At 39.2% G+C, this 14,513-nt stretch overlaps 1 long non-coding RNA gene across 18 annotated transcripts in view; it reads left to right on the top strand.

Annotated features, from left to right (window-relative positions):
* Nucleotides 1-14,513, top strand: part of LOC118255977 (uncharacterized) — an 85,895-nt gene that overhangs the window by 25,457 nt on the left and 45,925 nt on the right. For 11 of the 18 annotated variants that reach the window (XR_007709227.1, XR_007709243.1, XR_007709242.1 and 8 more), the window contains exon 1: nt 1,877-1,986. The exons of 6 other annotated variants lie outside the window; for them this stretch is intronic. This is a non-coding gene — a long non-coding RNA (uncharacterized LOC118255977). Of the gene's footprint in view, nt 1-1,876; nt 1,987-3,174; nt 3,284-14,513 lie in introns of those variants that run through there. One more of the 18 variants, XR_007709230.1, reaches the window with a different exon arrangement.

The raw sequence follows: 14,513 nt of genomic DNA, 5'->3' as shown, positions 1-14,513 counted from the left end.
AGTTTGGGCAAGGCCTCTGGCAACCATCCAGTTCAGCTTCATACCCAAGTTATATCAGGTTGCATGGGGCCTGGCTGAGCTGAGGATAGGAAGTCTCCAAGAGCAGAGATTCCACTGCTTCTTCGGGCACCTGTGCCAGTGCATAACCACTCCTGTGGTGAACATTTTCCCCTTGCATCCAGTCTGAATTTCTTTTGCTGTGGGCTGTGGCTGTAGCCTCTCATCTCATCACTGAGCATCTGAGACGAGTCTGTCTTCATATCCTCTATAATCACCTGTACTTTAATGATGAAAACTCTCTGTACATGACTACTCTTGTTTAATTTAATTGTTCCCAGGATACAGGTTATCAGTTATGCAGCTCCAGCTGCATATTTGATCACTGTGGCTGTAGTTTTTCCATAGCTTTTGCAATTGCAAAATCACAGTTCAATAGAATGCAGTTTAGCTCATGCTGTCTCCACCTTATACAGCTTGATTTTAAGTCACTCCAGTGACATCTATCTAATTAATGTTTTTGTAAAGCAAATTCAGTTTTATTGCTGCAGTAGTGAGGTTTTTGAATTGATAAAATTATTATTTTGATACTGCACTGTAGAAAAATCTCTGGTTCAACACCCATTTTTATGTGCTTTTGTGCTCTTTCCAGTTCCATTCTCCATGCTGTTGGGGTTCAGTAAGATTTCACAAGTGTATCTGGACAGGAATGGGGGCAAGTCTAGGAATTAGCTGCTTTGTTCAACATTCTCCTTGCAAAACCTAGTCGGAAGCCAATGTTTGCAAAGCTTCATATTCAGTATTACGTTGTGTGGTTTCCCTATGGAAAATATAAGGCTGGAAAGGAGGAGCTGAACAGTCTGCAGAATGTCTTTTGTCAGACCTCTAGAATGCAAAGAATTTGGAGTCGGGTTTCCTCACATAGCTCCGTATTCACCCTTCAAAAGAAGGCTGTTTGCCATGTCATGGGGGTTTTATGTCCTTTATCCACTATTTACTGTGGGCAGTTATGACATAGCCCTATGTTATTGTAAAGGTCAGTTAACTCAGCTCACAGGGAGAAAGGTGGAAGGGGAGAGGAGAAAGAGGAGGGAGAGAAATGGAGTGAGTACTCCAACTCCTTCCAAGTAGAATTGCTATTTCATTGGCAATGCTGCTCTTCTCACTAGATTCTAATGAGAGCAAAGCAAAGGATGGCATAGTTTCATCTTGTTTAATGGCACAGGATTTGTCAGCAATATAACAATCCTACAGAAACCTGCAGCGGTGATAGGTAAATAGTGATGAAGAGAAGAAATATTGACTGTACATGACACACTCCACTCTTTTGAGTATTTAAGTTCCTCATGGTACTCCTGGCAGACATCAGTGATCTCCAGTACATGCTGCTTTTATTGGGGTTAGGAGAATATATCCAAACACTGCAGCCTTTTGAAGTATTCTGGGAGCTGTCAGTGCTTCTCCTTTGGAAAATAATTGCTTTAAAGTCTGAATGTAACAATGAAAACTTCCATGTACTTACATTGTACTTGGTAAATAAAATATTTAAAAAAAAAAATGTCATGAAGTGCTGTTCAGAAAGGATGACGTATTGTTGTACACGGAGGTTACAAGGGATTGAAGTGAAAAAGATTGAAATAATTAATATCCCTATTAAATTATATTAATGATTCTGATAATGTTTGAAAGTTGAAGTGAATATTTAGACTTAGTTTACACTCTGTGAATTCCTTTACAGATCCTTAATTTTTTACTCCAGGAAACTCAAATTGTCTTAGGGCATGACTGACATTTACAAACAGCAAATAATATGATTTCAAAATACAGTCTCCAAGGAGAAGTACATTCTTGGATTAGTAGGATATTATAATTCTTTCCCAGTGGTTCTGTACTTTGGCAAGATATCTCCCTGGATGTTGGTAACCAGAAACTGCAGATGGGCTGGAACAGCTGAAGAGGGAAAGTCTGAAGTGATTTTTTTACGTAGACGTAAGTCACTTTTCTGTTTTAAATTAGTAAGATCTAAAACAACATGGCAACAGATGTGTCTCCGAGGCTAAACACTTCAGAACTGAAATCTCTCTCTGTCTCTCTCTATGCATACGTAACATTAACAATAAACAAACATATCTTGTCATTCTGAGAAATGTTTTCACCTACAGTGAATTGCTGATTTATTTAGGTGAAAGTTAATAGTACTAACAGAGTTAATAATCATCTTGTGCCTGTGTGGAGTAAAATGAGTAAAATACTAAGGGCCTGTGAATATGTCTGATAGTCAAAAGAGTCATTCTTTATCTTTTTGTTTTACTATCCATACTCTTTACTTTTTTTTTTTTTAGTTAGGGAGATATAGAGGATCAAGAATTATTATTTGGGCAAAAGCTTTTCATCTCTATATGAAAATCCAGGTTTTCCAAAATATGGGCTAGGCTAACAGGAACAAGGGAATTGAATTCTGGAAGATATATACATTAAAATAATTAGGGCTTCAGATCTGCATCTACTGCAGAAAGGATACTTTCCCAGAGAGCTTTCAAATGTTCAAAAGGTATTAATTGTTAGATTATTTGAGAATATGACTTCTATTTTGACAGCACACAATACATTTATTTTATAAATTAGTTGTCTCTCTTCATTTATCATCAGCATCAAAAACAATCCCTTTTTCCCATTGCCAAATCTAACATATTTTGTGTAGGATAAGATAAAAATGCACTAAGATCCACCAAAAGTTTCTAGCCCCCCCAGGTAAGGTAAATTTAGAGTGTCTATTTTAATACCAGTGCCTGGTACTGGCATTTAGTAGTGATTAAAAATGGTAAGTGATTAAACTTATCATAAGACAAAGTTTCTCACTTGCCAATTTAGAAATTAATCAGAATCATTAATCAGACACATGTTCTTAATTTTTTTAGTTTATTCTGGAAACTGAGTACAGAGCTTGTATTTTCTAAATATGGGAAAAGCACCTGGAAACAACACATTGATTCTTTATTATTTTTAGCAAAACAAATATTTAAAATATTACAGTTTTATTATTTATTTTGAATGACAGCAAAATTCAGAATGCCTCTGAAGAATGCCTGTCTTAAAAATATAGCCCAGAAAATGAACTTCATACAGTGCCCTGACAGATAGAGAGACTCACAGACTTTTTTTTTCTTTTTCCAATAGTCATGGCAGCATTTATCAGTGCAACTGCCCAAATGGAGTAAGCTGTTCTTGAGGTGTCCCCGTAGCTATGCTAGTTTGTTGTTCCTGTCTCAACCCAAGTATTTTGCTGGTGAGTGCAATTCTAAGGACTGTCAGTTGCAAGAGAGATGCTTTCAGTAAGTTTCGTACTTTGAGAACTTTTTCTTGTTATTGTTGTTAAAATAAGGGATTAGACAAGTTTTGCCTCTGAATACAGAAGAAACAGAAGGATGTCAGAAAACTTCCACTAAGTAGCATTCGTCTTACAGTTTTTTTTCTTTTTCTTTCTTTCTTTCTGAATAGCTTTTTGTACTTTTTGTTTTGTTTTGTTTTTGTTTTTGTACATTTTTTGTACATTTTGTGATCACCTTTTTGTCTCATCTGGAAGATTGGAAGAATTCCACTGGAGATTGCGGCCCACCAACTCTTTCCCAGTCCTCTCCAGTTGCATATTGCTGTCTTTCCTGTGGGAGTCTGGGAGTGTCATACACCCCAGTGTCTTCTCCTCCACTCATATGATGATCCCTTTCAGAAACGTGCCTACATTTTTGATCCTGTCAGACATCCCACTCTTCAATTTTCTGAATCTGTTCTGGGGACAGGCCCATCAGTTTTTCCTAAGGAGTCATGTAAACCTGCTTTTTCTGCTGTTAGTATGAAATTCCTCCCCTGCATGTTCTTCCTTCTGTTTGCATATCATTCGGTATTTGGCCCTCTTTCTCATGATTTTCTGTCTATCATCCTTATGCCACCTTCTGTTTCATCCCTTGCCTATTCTTTTTATTTTTTCTTCTCCACCCTCTTTTAGGATGAGCTGCTCTGCAGTTTTTGTTTTCTGTTTCTACTCATCTCTCCTTAGTGCAGCTATTTTCCTCCTCAGTGTTATCTTTCCTCTGCTAGCTTTCTTCCTCTCTCTTTTTTTTTTTTTTTCTTCCAGTGGTAATCCTTCGAACTCAGGGTGTTCTTCTGGTTCTCTTCTACAGCATGTATCCTTCAGTCTTGGGTTACATGCCCACTGCCTGCTCCATCATGATGACACGTCTCTAATGAACTCTGCTACTCCCTCCAGGTTCATTTAAGTCTTGGTTCAATTGTTTGTTACCTCAGACAGGTCAAACCACTCATGGGAACAGGTTGTGCCAAACACCTCTGCAGAGACAATGGATCCTCTGCTGCTGGTCCCTCTTGTTTTTTTTTTTTTTTTTTTTTTCCTTTCTAGTCCTCAAATCATCACCACTTGTCTCTGTCTGTGCTTTGTCACTGCCATCTTCTTCCTTTTTGCTGACCTTAAAAAGAAAGGACAAAATCCCCCAACTGTTCCTTAAAAAGAAATGACAAAATCCCCCAGTGTTTCTTTTATGCTCTTTGCTTTACTGGCTACATTTCATAAAACAGAGAATGAATGTCATAATCAGGAAAGTTACGCTTCTTGCTTCATGCATAGTAAAAGTGGCTGAATTCCTGCTTTAAATGTGAAATTCGTGTCTACTTTAACTGTGGAAATTCAAGCTGTATAATTAGTTGGCAACTTAAAATTAAAAGCAAATGTATCGGATTGTATACATGTGTCAGTTATTAGCTTCTGATTCAATATTATACTGCAGGGGCCCAAAAAGGGAAGGATGGATTTAGGAAGAACCTCAGCTAGTAAGTACTGATCAGTGTAACTCATTGCTAGGGAAATTTACCTCTACCCAGGGTATTGCTACTAGAACTCGAAAGATTTTTTGAGAAACAAAAATTTTAATCATCAGTGACATGTGAATGTTGTATGTTGTCAATTGTAAACACCTATATCTGCTAAATCAACTGTGCTTAGAAGAGTATGAACCAGATAGTCTTAGATTTTCAAGAAGTCCCAGCTCCTGCCACCTAAGCACCAAGTAAAGTTTGGTTTTTCAGGAGATGCATCCATGCCCAGCATCCAACAGACAGTCATAGCTCCTGGTCACAGGACACTTGCTATGACCTGCTGAACCTGAATGACAGAGATTGCTTATCAGGCCAGACAAAAACTGATGTTCCAGAAAGGGAACACCAAGGTGAGTTTCACCAAAAGTTTATATATCAACATTTGGTTCAATGAAAACCAAAGGTCCAGAGTTTCACAGTCCCTTGTAACAGTCCCTTTTATTTGAATGTAATCTCAAAATGGTAACTGCAAGAGTCAGTCCTCATAATGTCTAAATTTCAAACCAGATAAACTGAAAAGATCACTTTTAGAAGACAAATGAAATACCTGTTTTCCTGTTAAGTATTGGAATTCTCCTGCATGATTCATTTGAAGCTGCCAGTTCCATAAGCTCTTAATAAAACCAATTTGCAACATTGTATTCTGTCTATCCACTAACAAATTTTTGCGTTCCTTTTACTAAGCCTCACAGGATTTTATTGCTTTCAACATTCTCTCATTTCAATTCTATTGCAGGGAGACACAAAGCCTTTCTAGGAAGTATAGCATTTGCACTTTTATGACTGAATACGAAAAGTCTTGGGACCCACTGTTTTGCCCGTCTTAGCCAGCAGTCTGCTTTCTTTGCTTCAGGGAGCAATTTGTAGAAACTTTCTATCTGACCTTTCTTACCATGCAGGTTACTCATGACAATTAAGAGTGCTCCTGAGGTCTGCACTTTGTGTGGCCATTTAAACTGTAAATTAATTCTGCTTCTTGAATCATCATTAAAGCAGCTTTGAAAGGTTCCTTTGCTGATGAATGAGGGGGATGTACATTTGCTGATGAGTAAGCAGTATGATAATGCCTCTGAGCCAGTAGAGCTGCTCCATGGGGAAGAGATGCAATGTTGCAGGATGAGGTGCTGACCTGGCTGACTATCTGCAATTTTCACATCAGGTTTCCAGCAGATCACGTGCTTCCCCCTTGCTGCCCTTCAGTAGCGTTCCTTCCTTATTATAGTATTTGCATCCTGTTTGTCCAGGGAAGAAATTCGGTCATTTTCTGCATGGCTACACAGGGAGTTTCATATTTATTTTCTTCTATTCCAAAAACTTCTTCCATTGGAAGACAATTTTGAGAAGAATTCAGAGGAGAGAGGGCTGCTGTGGTGCAAGGTGCTAGTTGGCATCAGCATTGATGACAGAACCAGGACTTGCAGTGAGGTTTCTGGTTTATTCAACCACAGAGTCTTAAATTCCATAGCACAGTAATAGAGAAATTCTCTGAGATTCATGGATGTCACAGATGGAAAAGTCACATGCGGTCATCTGTTTCATCTTTCTGAGAGCACAGGGTTATTCAGCAGGACATATGTCTCTAATATTTTGTCTAACCTATTTTTATAGGCTAAGTGATGAGTCATAGGGCTTACACCATCCCCAGAGGAACAATATTCTACGGCTAATCAAATTTCAATGCTGGGAAGAATTTCTTTCCTGATATAGATTTTCCATTTCTTAATTTTATTTCATTACACTTGCTTATCTCTTCTAAACACTTCCTCCTAGCTTTTGTATTTAAGTTCTTCAGCTTCCTATCAGATCATGGTATTTTAAACAGAGTAGTTGAAGCCTATCTTTATTTTCGCCTGGCTTGTTGCCTTATAAAACCCTGTTCATTAGAGTATCATTAATTCATTTTTTTATTTTTTATTTTTATTTTTTATGTTTAGACTTAAACATTTTGGAATGTTCAGTTATTTCTAAGAACTGTATGAAGCAAAAATGAGTGTTCCCCTCCATGTTAATATAAGCAATACAGTCATTCAGTTGAAGCTCTGCACGCCCATGCTTTGAAGCAAGGCTGTGAAATTTGGTAGGAAGGGTGGGCGCTCACAACCAAAATGTGCCTTTTGTCATGACTGGAAAACGTGGGTTAGAGAAATGAGGAATATAAGAAAGAGTCAGTTCTCAGGAATGTGGGCTGCTGCAGGTGCCCAAGGAGGCCTCATGCCTCATGCCGCCTGAGGACATAAGGCACTCTGCAGGCCCCTGGCGCCCCACAGGCCCCTGGCACCCACCTGGAAAGTGGGAGAGGAATGGAGGAAGAAATGGATGGTGGTGGGAGGGAGGATAAGAGGCAGGGGAAGGAGATTTAGAGCAGGGAGGAGGAATACGTTGACAGAAGGAGGAGTGAAGCAGATGGGCAGAAAGAGAGGTCTGAGTGTGCAATGAGAGGAGATAAGAGCAGTCAAGGGAAATGGTATAGGCTGGGCATAGGAAGGAGTATAAAACTCCCTTCAGAAACTGGTGTATGATAACCATTGGAACGTTACAGTATCCTGTATCATCTGGAGGTGGGCACCTTTATTTTGCAGTCTTAATTTTACACACCTTTTTTTCCTGTTGCCTGAGTATCTCTGTTCTTGTCTTTCATCTCCTGCCCCATGTTCTCCCAAACATCTTACTACTCACGGGCAGCTCCCTGTTTCCCCCTTCTCCTGGCTGCCCATCTACGTCTGTAACCTAGGAGTCCTGGTGAACACCAATTTGAACATGAGTCAGCAATATGCCCTGTCTGCTAAGAAGGCTAATGGTATTCTTGGCTGCATTAGGCAAAGTATTGCCAGCAGGTCAAGAGTGGTGATACTTCCACTCTGCTAAACACTGGTGAGGCCACACCTAGAGTTTTGGGTCCAGTTCTGGCCCCCCAGTACAAGAGAGATACGGACATACTGGAGAGTGTCCTGCAAAGGGCCGTGAAGATGATGAAGGGACAGGAGCACCTCTCCTGTGAGGAAAGGCTGAGAGGGCTGGGACTGTTCAGCGTGGAGAAGAGGAGGCTTAGGGGGTAACTTTATCAATTTGTATAGATACCCAAAGCAAAAGTGCATAAAGGACAGGACAGGCTCTTTTCAATGATGCCCAGTGCCAGGACAAGAGCACCAAAAGGACACAGGAGGCTCCCTCTGAACACCAGGAGTGCTGCTTTGTGTCCAAGCACTGGCGCAGGCTGCCAACAGAGGCTGTGGGGGGTTTCTCTCCTTGGGGACCTCCAAAAGCCCCCTGGACGTGGTGTTGGGCACCCTGCTCTAGGTGGCCCTGCCTGAGCAGGGGTTGGACGAGGTGACCTCCAGCAGTGCCTGACAGCCTCAGCCATTCTGGGATGCTGTAACCTGTAAATTTATACTATATCTGCTCCAACTTGTAGTCGTTTTCCTTTCCACGGCAACAAGTTGTTTATAAAAACAAACATAAGCTTGTATTCTTTTATTAGATACTGTGAAGAACTGTGTAAAGTCCAGAATGACTAACTTGTATGTAGTGATAGGAATCATGACGACTATTATTTCAGTAACTGTCAACACAGAATGGAGTCACTCAACCAAAAACATGGTATAACACTTATTTCAAAGGGCATTTCAGTATGACATTCAATGTTAGTCCTGGTTTTGATAAAGTCAAGATTTTATCAAAAAATATGTACAAATAGTTCTGTTGACATAGGTGAGATGAAGCAAAAATGAACAATGCTTTGCAAAGTGTAAATAGACTGAATTTTGTAATCATGTCTTAGGCCCTCCAGTGTTCTGCCTTCATCCCACCAGAAACCACAAATCACATCTGCACTTACAGGAATGTAAAAGAAAATATGATTGTCTGTAGTGATGCCTTATTTGTTAAAAGGATAAGCAAGTTGGTATTTTGTATCTTGCAATTTGCCGTCAGTAGAGGCTAAAAGGCTGCCAGATAACAAGGGGAAAGTTGTGAATTACAGTGCTGGAGATTCTTTAACTGCCTCAAAAATTACAACGCCAGTCATAAAATTCCAGTCATTAGTCTTCTTGCTGTCAGTATCAAAGTTGCTTTTTAAGATCATGACTTGAGAAGTGAGATCACTGTAAATTCAGCTATTGTGTCAAGAAACCTTTTATAGTTGAGCTGGGAATCCTTGCAGTAGAAATGATGTGGGGAAAAGCACTTGATGTTTTTGGATTTCTTAATGGTTTCTCATCTCATTCCTATTGCATGATTTTACTCTACTGTGTTTGGTTTCTTTTGAAATACTTGTACTCTTTGATATCTTTGCAAGCAAACATTTTAAGGAACAAATATTGCTACATCACCACCTAAAGAAAAACAAAACAAAACAAAACAAAAGAACAAACAAAAAAAAGAACAAACATAAAAACCAAACCAGTTGCTATTTTTTACCCTAGTCCCAAATTCAAGCCATTTTATTTCCTTAGTTATGACTTATTTTGTTTTCTGAAAATCCTGGATTTGGAGCCTTGCTAATAAATGAATGCAAGACCTCTCCTTAGCAGGAAGTGTTGTAGTTAACCAGCTATACTCTAGGGTTTAACGTGTCAGGATTTATTAGGTCCTATCACTAACCTAGTTGGGTCTGTATCAAGTACAAGGGCTGCAGTGAAAAAGAGATGTGTGTAGCAATAAAAATTTAAGGAATAACTTGAATCCTTTAAAATATTTGAGATCATTCCATTCAAGACATATTCATTATTAAGAAAATATTAAGAAAAATATTATCACAGAAATGATAGCTTATTTTCAGTGTCTGTTTGAAAACACTAAATCTTTTAAATGAAACTCCCAAAAACAGATTTGTAGAAAACTTGACTTGTCAGCTTAATGAGTTTCTTTTGCTATTGCAATGGATTATTTAGCTACCATTATATTACTAATGAAATATTTTTAAATGGATAGATTCAGTGCTTGATATATGTGAGAACTAGATAAACTTGTTTTTGCTGAAATTAGAAGCAGGTAAACTCTTTTCACCTGCATTCACCCTTGACTGCATTGAAGTATTGCATTTAATGTCATCTCTTTGACATGCACACAAGCACACATTGTACTCTTTAATATACTGAAGCAACCTAATGTTTGAATGTATATATAAATAAAAGAGATTTCTACTTGGAGCCAGAATTTAGACTGGTAATTCCTTCCTCCTCATGCAACCCAGCAGTCTCTCTAGCATGGGAGTGCCAGCCCTGGGTTGAGTCAGTATGGTGGGGAGGGTGCTGAAAGCTGTGTCCTGGGGAATAAACCAGGCAGAGTGCATGAGTGAATTAGTCATTCCTGTGGGCACAAAGATTCCCATTAAAGACTATAGCTTCTTGAAGCAAACTTTCCTTGGTGCTCCTCCTGTGCACTCCCCCTTAATATAGAGTAATAACATGAAAGCCACCGTCTAATCCTAATTACACAGGCTGAGTCACTGCAACTGCACAAAAATCCTACCCACGGCTTTCATGTCTTCCCTCCCAATTCTCCCTGCTTGTGACTTGCTTGAAGTACATGGCAAGCACCTCTGGGCAAAGACAGCCTGCTGCTTTGTATTATTTCAGCACCTACTGCAATATGGTTCAGTCTCAATTTGGGATGCAGCTCAGGATTGGGATGCCACCAATAAACTAAAGAGAGAAACTGATTATGAAAGGAGTTTCCATATGAAGAAGTCTGGCAAAAGAATATGCTGCTGCCAACCAACATCATCGTACTAGATTGCAGGGTGTGTGGGCTAGGGTAGGAGCTGGTCAAAATTTAAATTGCTGCTTTGGCTAATAAAGCATATTGTTAATCCCTGGTGAGGGACTAATATACATCTGCGTACTTTTCTGATGATTTGTATGTACCATTGTATTTTGAGATATAGGTGGGTTTTTCATGTGTTTGTTTGTTTATTTGTTTTCTTCTAAAACACTAAATGTGTCCAGAATAAATTCTTTTTTTTTGTCATTACATCTCTCTTCTTGATCAGGAAGGAGAAACTATTGGGAAAAGTTCTTATTTCATCCAAGGGTAAAGAAGGGATAGTGTCAGGTCTTTTCAGCCCAGGTGATCTCTCATTCCCATGAATGCCAACAGAACCTTATGCTGACTGTAGCCCAAAGGAATAATTTTACAAGTCTGGATTTTTAGTGTGCAGTCTAAGAGATGACCTGTTTAGGTATCACCTGTCAGAGGGAATAAGGGTGTCAGTCTAGAAGACAGTACAGAGAAAAGAAAGCAGAGGACTCTTGAAGACTATTAAGAGACATTCAAAGGAGAGGGAAGAGAGCTCGGGCAACATCTGGTCAGACTCAGGAAATGTGAATGATAATAAGATCTCAAGACTTCATACCAGAAAGGCAATTTTATAGATATTCTTGGTTAGAAAGCCAGATGGAACAGTAACAAAACTATCCAGCTCATTTGTTCATCAAAACTTATCATGAATCTTTAATAATCCAAGAGTCCTGCAAAAGATTAGGTGACTAGTGCAACTAGGGAAAAAAGTAGGCACTCAAGTCCAAAACTGTAGTTCTATAAACTCTGTCAGTCCTAAGTGTCTGACCTCTGTTGGTCTCTAACTGTTGCAGCTACTGTAGTCTTCTACTTTTCAGATCTCCTGAGCCTAACAGTTTGCCTCTCTACAGGCACACAGGAATATGAGATTTGTCAGGGCAGAAGAACTTGATATCCAGCTCGTATCTATAGCTGTTAGAGATTTTTGAATGAACCAATCTGCCTAAGCCTCCTGAGATCTACTCCCAGGGATGTCTCTGAGCACGCTCCTGCACCATGCCCAAGCCTGATTACCTTAGATGGAGTGAGTAACATACATAACATACACAAGAGCCATCCTGTTGTAGTTTCTAACCACAGCTATTCAGAAATTCAATCCGAACAGAGGTAAAAGTGGACACTTTTTGACTGAGGTACCATATTCACTGATAAGAAATTGTTTGGAGATGGCTAAAATTTGAGTGACTGCATAAGAACATTCATTTTGAGCCCATTATCTCTAACAGACAAGTAAGAACAAAATGAGGAGACATTTGGTGTCATGAGTATTGTTCCGCTGGACCCAGAAGGAACTGGATCCTAGAAGACTTTTTGGCTTTTTGTTAAAAGTGCTGAATTACCGGTACAATCAGCTTCTGCCATTTAACAAATCAGCTAACATGTAATGAGGATAGGGGTAAACCAAACCACCTAATAACTGACTAATATGCAAACAAGTAGTATTTCTGAAGTTTCTATTACCTCAGGTTTCCTGCCATATTCTCCAGCTGCTACTTAAAAAAATTGGCCTGTGTTATTACCAAATTGCATATTTTAAAAAGTCATCATGCAAAAGCTGGCTGATTAAAAGCAAGTTACTCATCAAACTCATTACAGCTTTCATGAGTATCTGCCTCATAGCTGCCGGAAGAGTTATTTTGCTATACTGGCATTTTCATTAAATCTTCTATTTTAGTTTCTGTTTATCAGGATTCATTTCTCCGATGACTAGTTGTCTTACAAATATATCCAGCATTCTTTTGATTTTGCCAACCAATTTCCTTGAGGGAGGAGGTCTGGCCTGAAAATTGTGCAAAAGACCATCAACTTGTCCCTTTGAAACTCGTATTTAATTTTTTTTTTTCTCCTTAGAGTTGCATTCTTTGCAATGAAATCTCACTTCTGTACCAGCTCCAGCTATTCTATTATATCCTATATTATCCTATTATTAATTTCTTGAGGAAGCTTCAATTCACTCTGTTCCTGCTCATATCTGTATCTTCTAATGTCTTCAGAGAAAGCTGCATTTGGTGTTTCCTTAGATAGGTTATTGCTGTTTTTCAGCCCATAAATTACAGAACTGTTAAGATAATTCCACAAACCTTGTACTGGAAAGCTTTAATTTTCCTTCTGTTGAAATCATGCTTTTCCTTGACTATAGAGCTGAACCACTGCCAGTGATGTAGCAGCAACATTTAGGCTGCTACATCATACATTTAGGCTCACAATTTTGTTTTCAGCTTCTTTTCCTAATCATCTTTAAACAAAGTCTCGTGGGTTTCCTGCTTATCCGTTAGGGTAAAGGAATCATAATTTTTGGCTATGGGGGCTGTTAAAAACGTTCTAAACAGCCTTTGTATTCTCTTGTTTGTTTCTGTGGCAACATTTTAAATGAAAATACAAGCAAACAAACATAAAAGCTTTGCTGTAAGAATGTTCTTTGTTTCCAGGGAACTCCAGCTAAGTGGCTTAAAAAGGTGCCAAAGTTCACTTACTCACCTGATGAGAAATGTGAATTAGCATTCTTTCCTCCCTCCCTCCCTCCATCTTTCCCTCCCTCCCTCCCTCCCTTCCTTCCTTCCTTCCTTCCTTCCTTCCTTCCCTCCCTCCCTCCTTCCCTCCTTCCCTCCTTCCTTTCTCTTTCTCTTTCTTTCTCTCTCTTTCTCTTTCTTTCTCTCTTCCTCTCTATCTTTCTTCCTCTCTTTCTTTCTATCTCTCTCTGTTGCTGTCTTTCTCTTTGTCGATTTCTTTTTCTTTCTTTCTTTCTTTCTTTCTTTCTTTCTTTCTTTCTTTCTTTCTTTCTTTCTTTCTCTTTCATTCTTCCTTTCTTCCTTTCTTTCTCTCTCTCTCCTTCTCTCTCTCTCTTCCTCCCTCCCTTCCTTCCTTCCTTCCTTCCTTCCTTCCTTCCTTCCTTCCCTCCTTTTTCTTCCTTTCTTTCTTTCTAGCTCTCTCTCTCTCTTTTTCTCTCTTTTTCTGTTACAAGTTTTTAGCATAAATACTTCGATTCTTAGAGTTCTTGGACATGTCTTGGAGGAAACATCAGAATTTCAGGAGACACTAGTTTTATCTCTTGACAAGAACTTTCTTATCAATGGAAGCAACACTTCCACTGAGGATTATTCTTTTTCGTTTGCATTCAGATTATATTTCTGAGGACTTCTGGCAAAAACTGTGCTATTACAGCATTTCAATAGTTATATTTATATGACTGCTAACATCTAGGGCACCACTGGTAACAAGACAAGAGCTTGCAGATGTTGAATGTAGATGAACTTGGTAGATTGTTGCAAGCTAGAGGGTAATGTAACCCTCGGTGATGAAGATCTGATAGCTTTGAGCCAAGAGCTATAGCACTGACAGAAACATGGAGGGTACTGGAAGGGAAGAGAAAGCATGGTTTAGAAGATCTGAGTGTTGAAACTGCTTCTCTTGGAGAGACTAAAATTTTAAACAAGATAGTGAAGGCAAACAGATCTAAGATGACTCCGTGAAACAAACAAAAAAACCACTTCCATCTGCTTTCTTATAACAGCCCTCTCTTTACTCTGAGGGCGGTGAGGGACTGGCACAGGTTGCCCAGAGAAGCTGTGGATGCCCCATCCCTGGAGGTGTTCAAGGCCAGGCTGGATGGGGCTCTGGGCAACCTGGTCTGGTGGGAGGTGTTCCTGCCCATGGCAGGGGGTTGGAATGAGGTGATCTTTAAGATCGCTTCCAACCCATCCCATGCTATGATTCTGTGATTCTGTGATTTAACCAGCCATGGGTGAAACAAGCAGTAACTTCACATACAGGATTTTTTTTTTTTCACAAAGTTTCAAGAAATTCCATCATTCTACTATTGTCAGTGAAGGATA

The sequence above is a fragment of the Cygnus atratus genome, chromosome Z (genome assembly GCF_013377495.2).
Source record: "Cygnus atratus isolate AKBS03 ecotype Queensland, Australia chromosome Z, CAtr_DNAZoo_HiC_assembly, whole genome shotgun sequence".
NCBI classification, from domain to species: Eukaryota; Metazoa; Chordata; class Aves; order Anseriformes; family Anatidae; genus Cygnus; species Cygnus atratus.
This window is presented reverse-complemented; position numbering and strand designations above follow the sequence as displayed.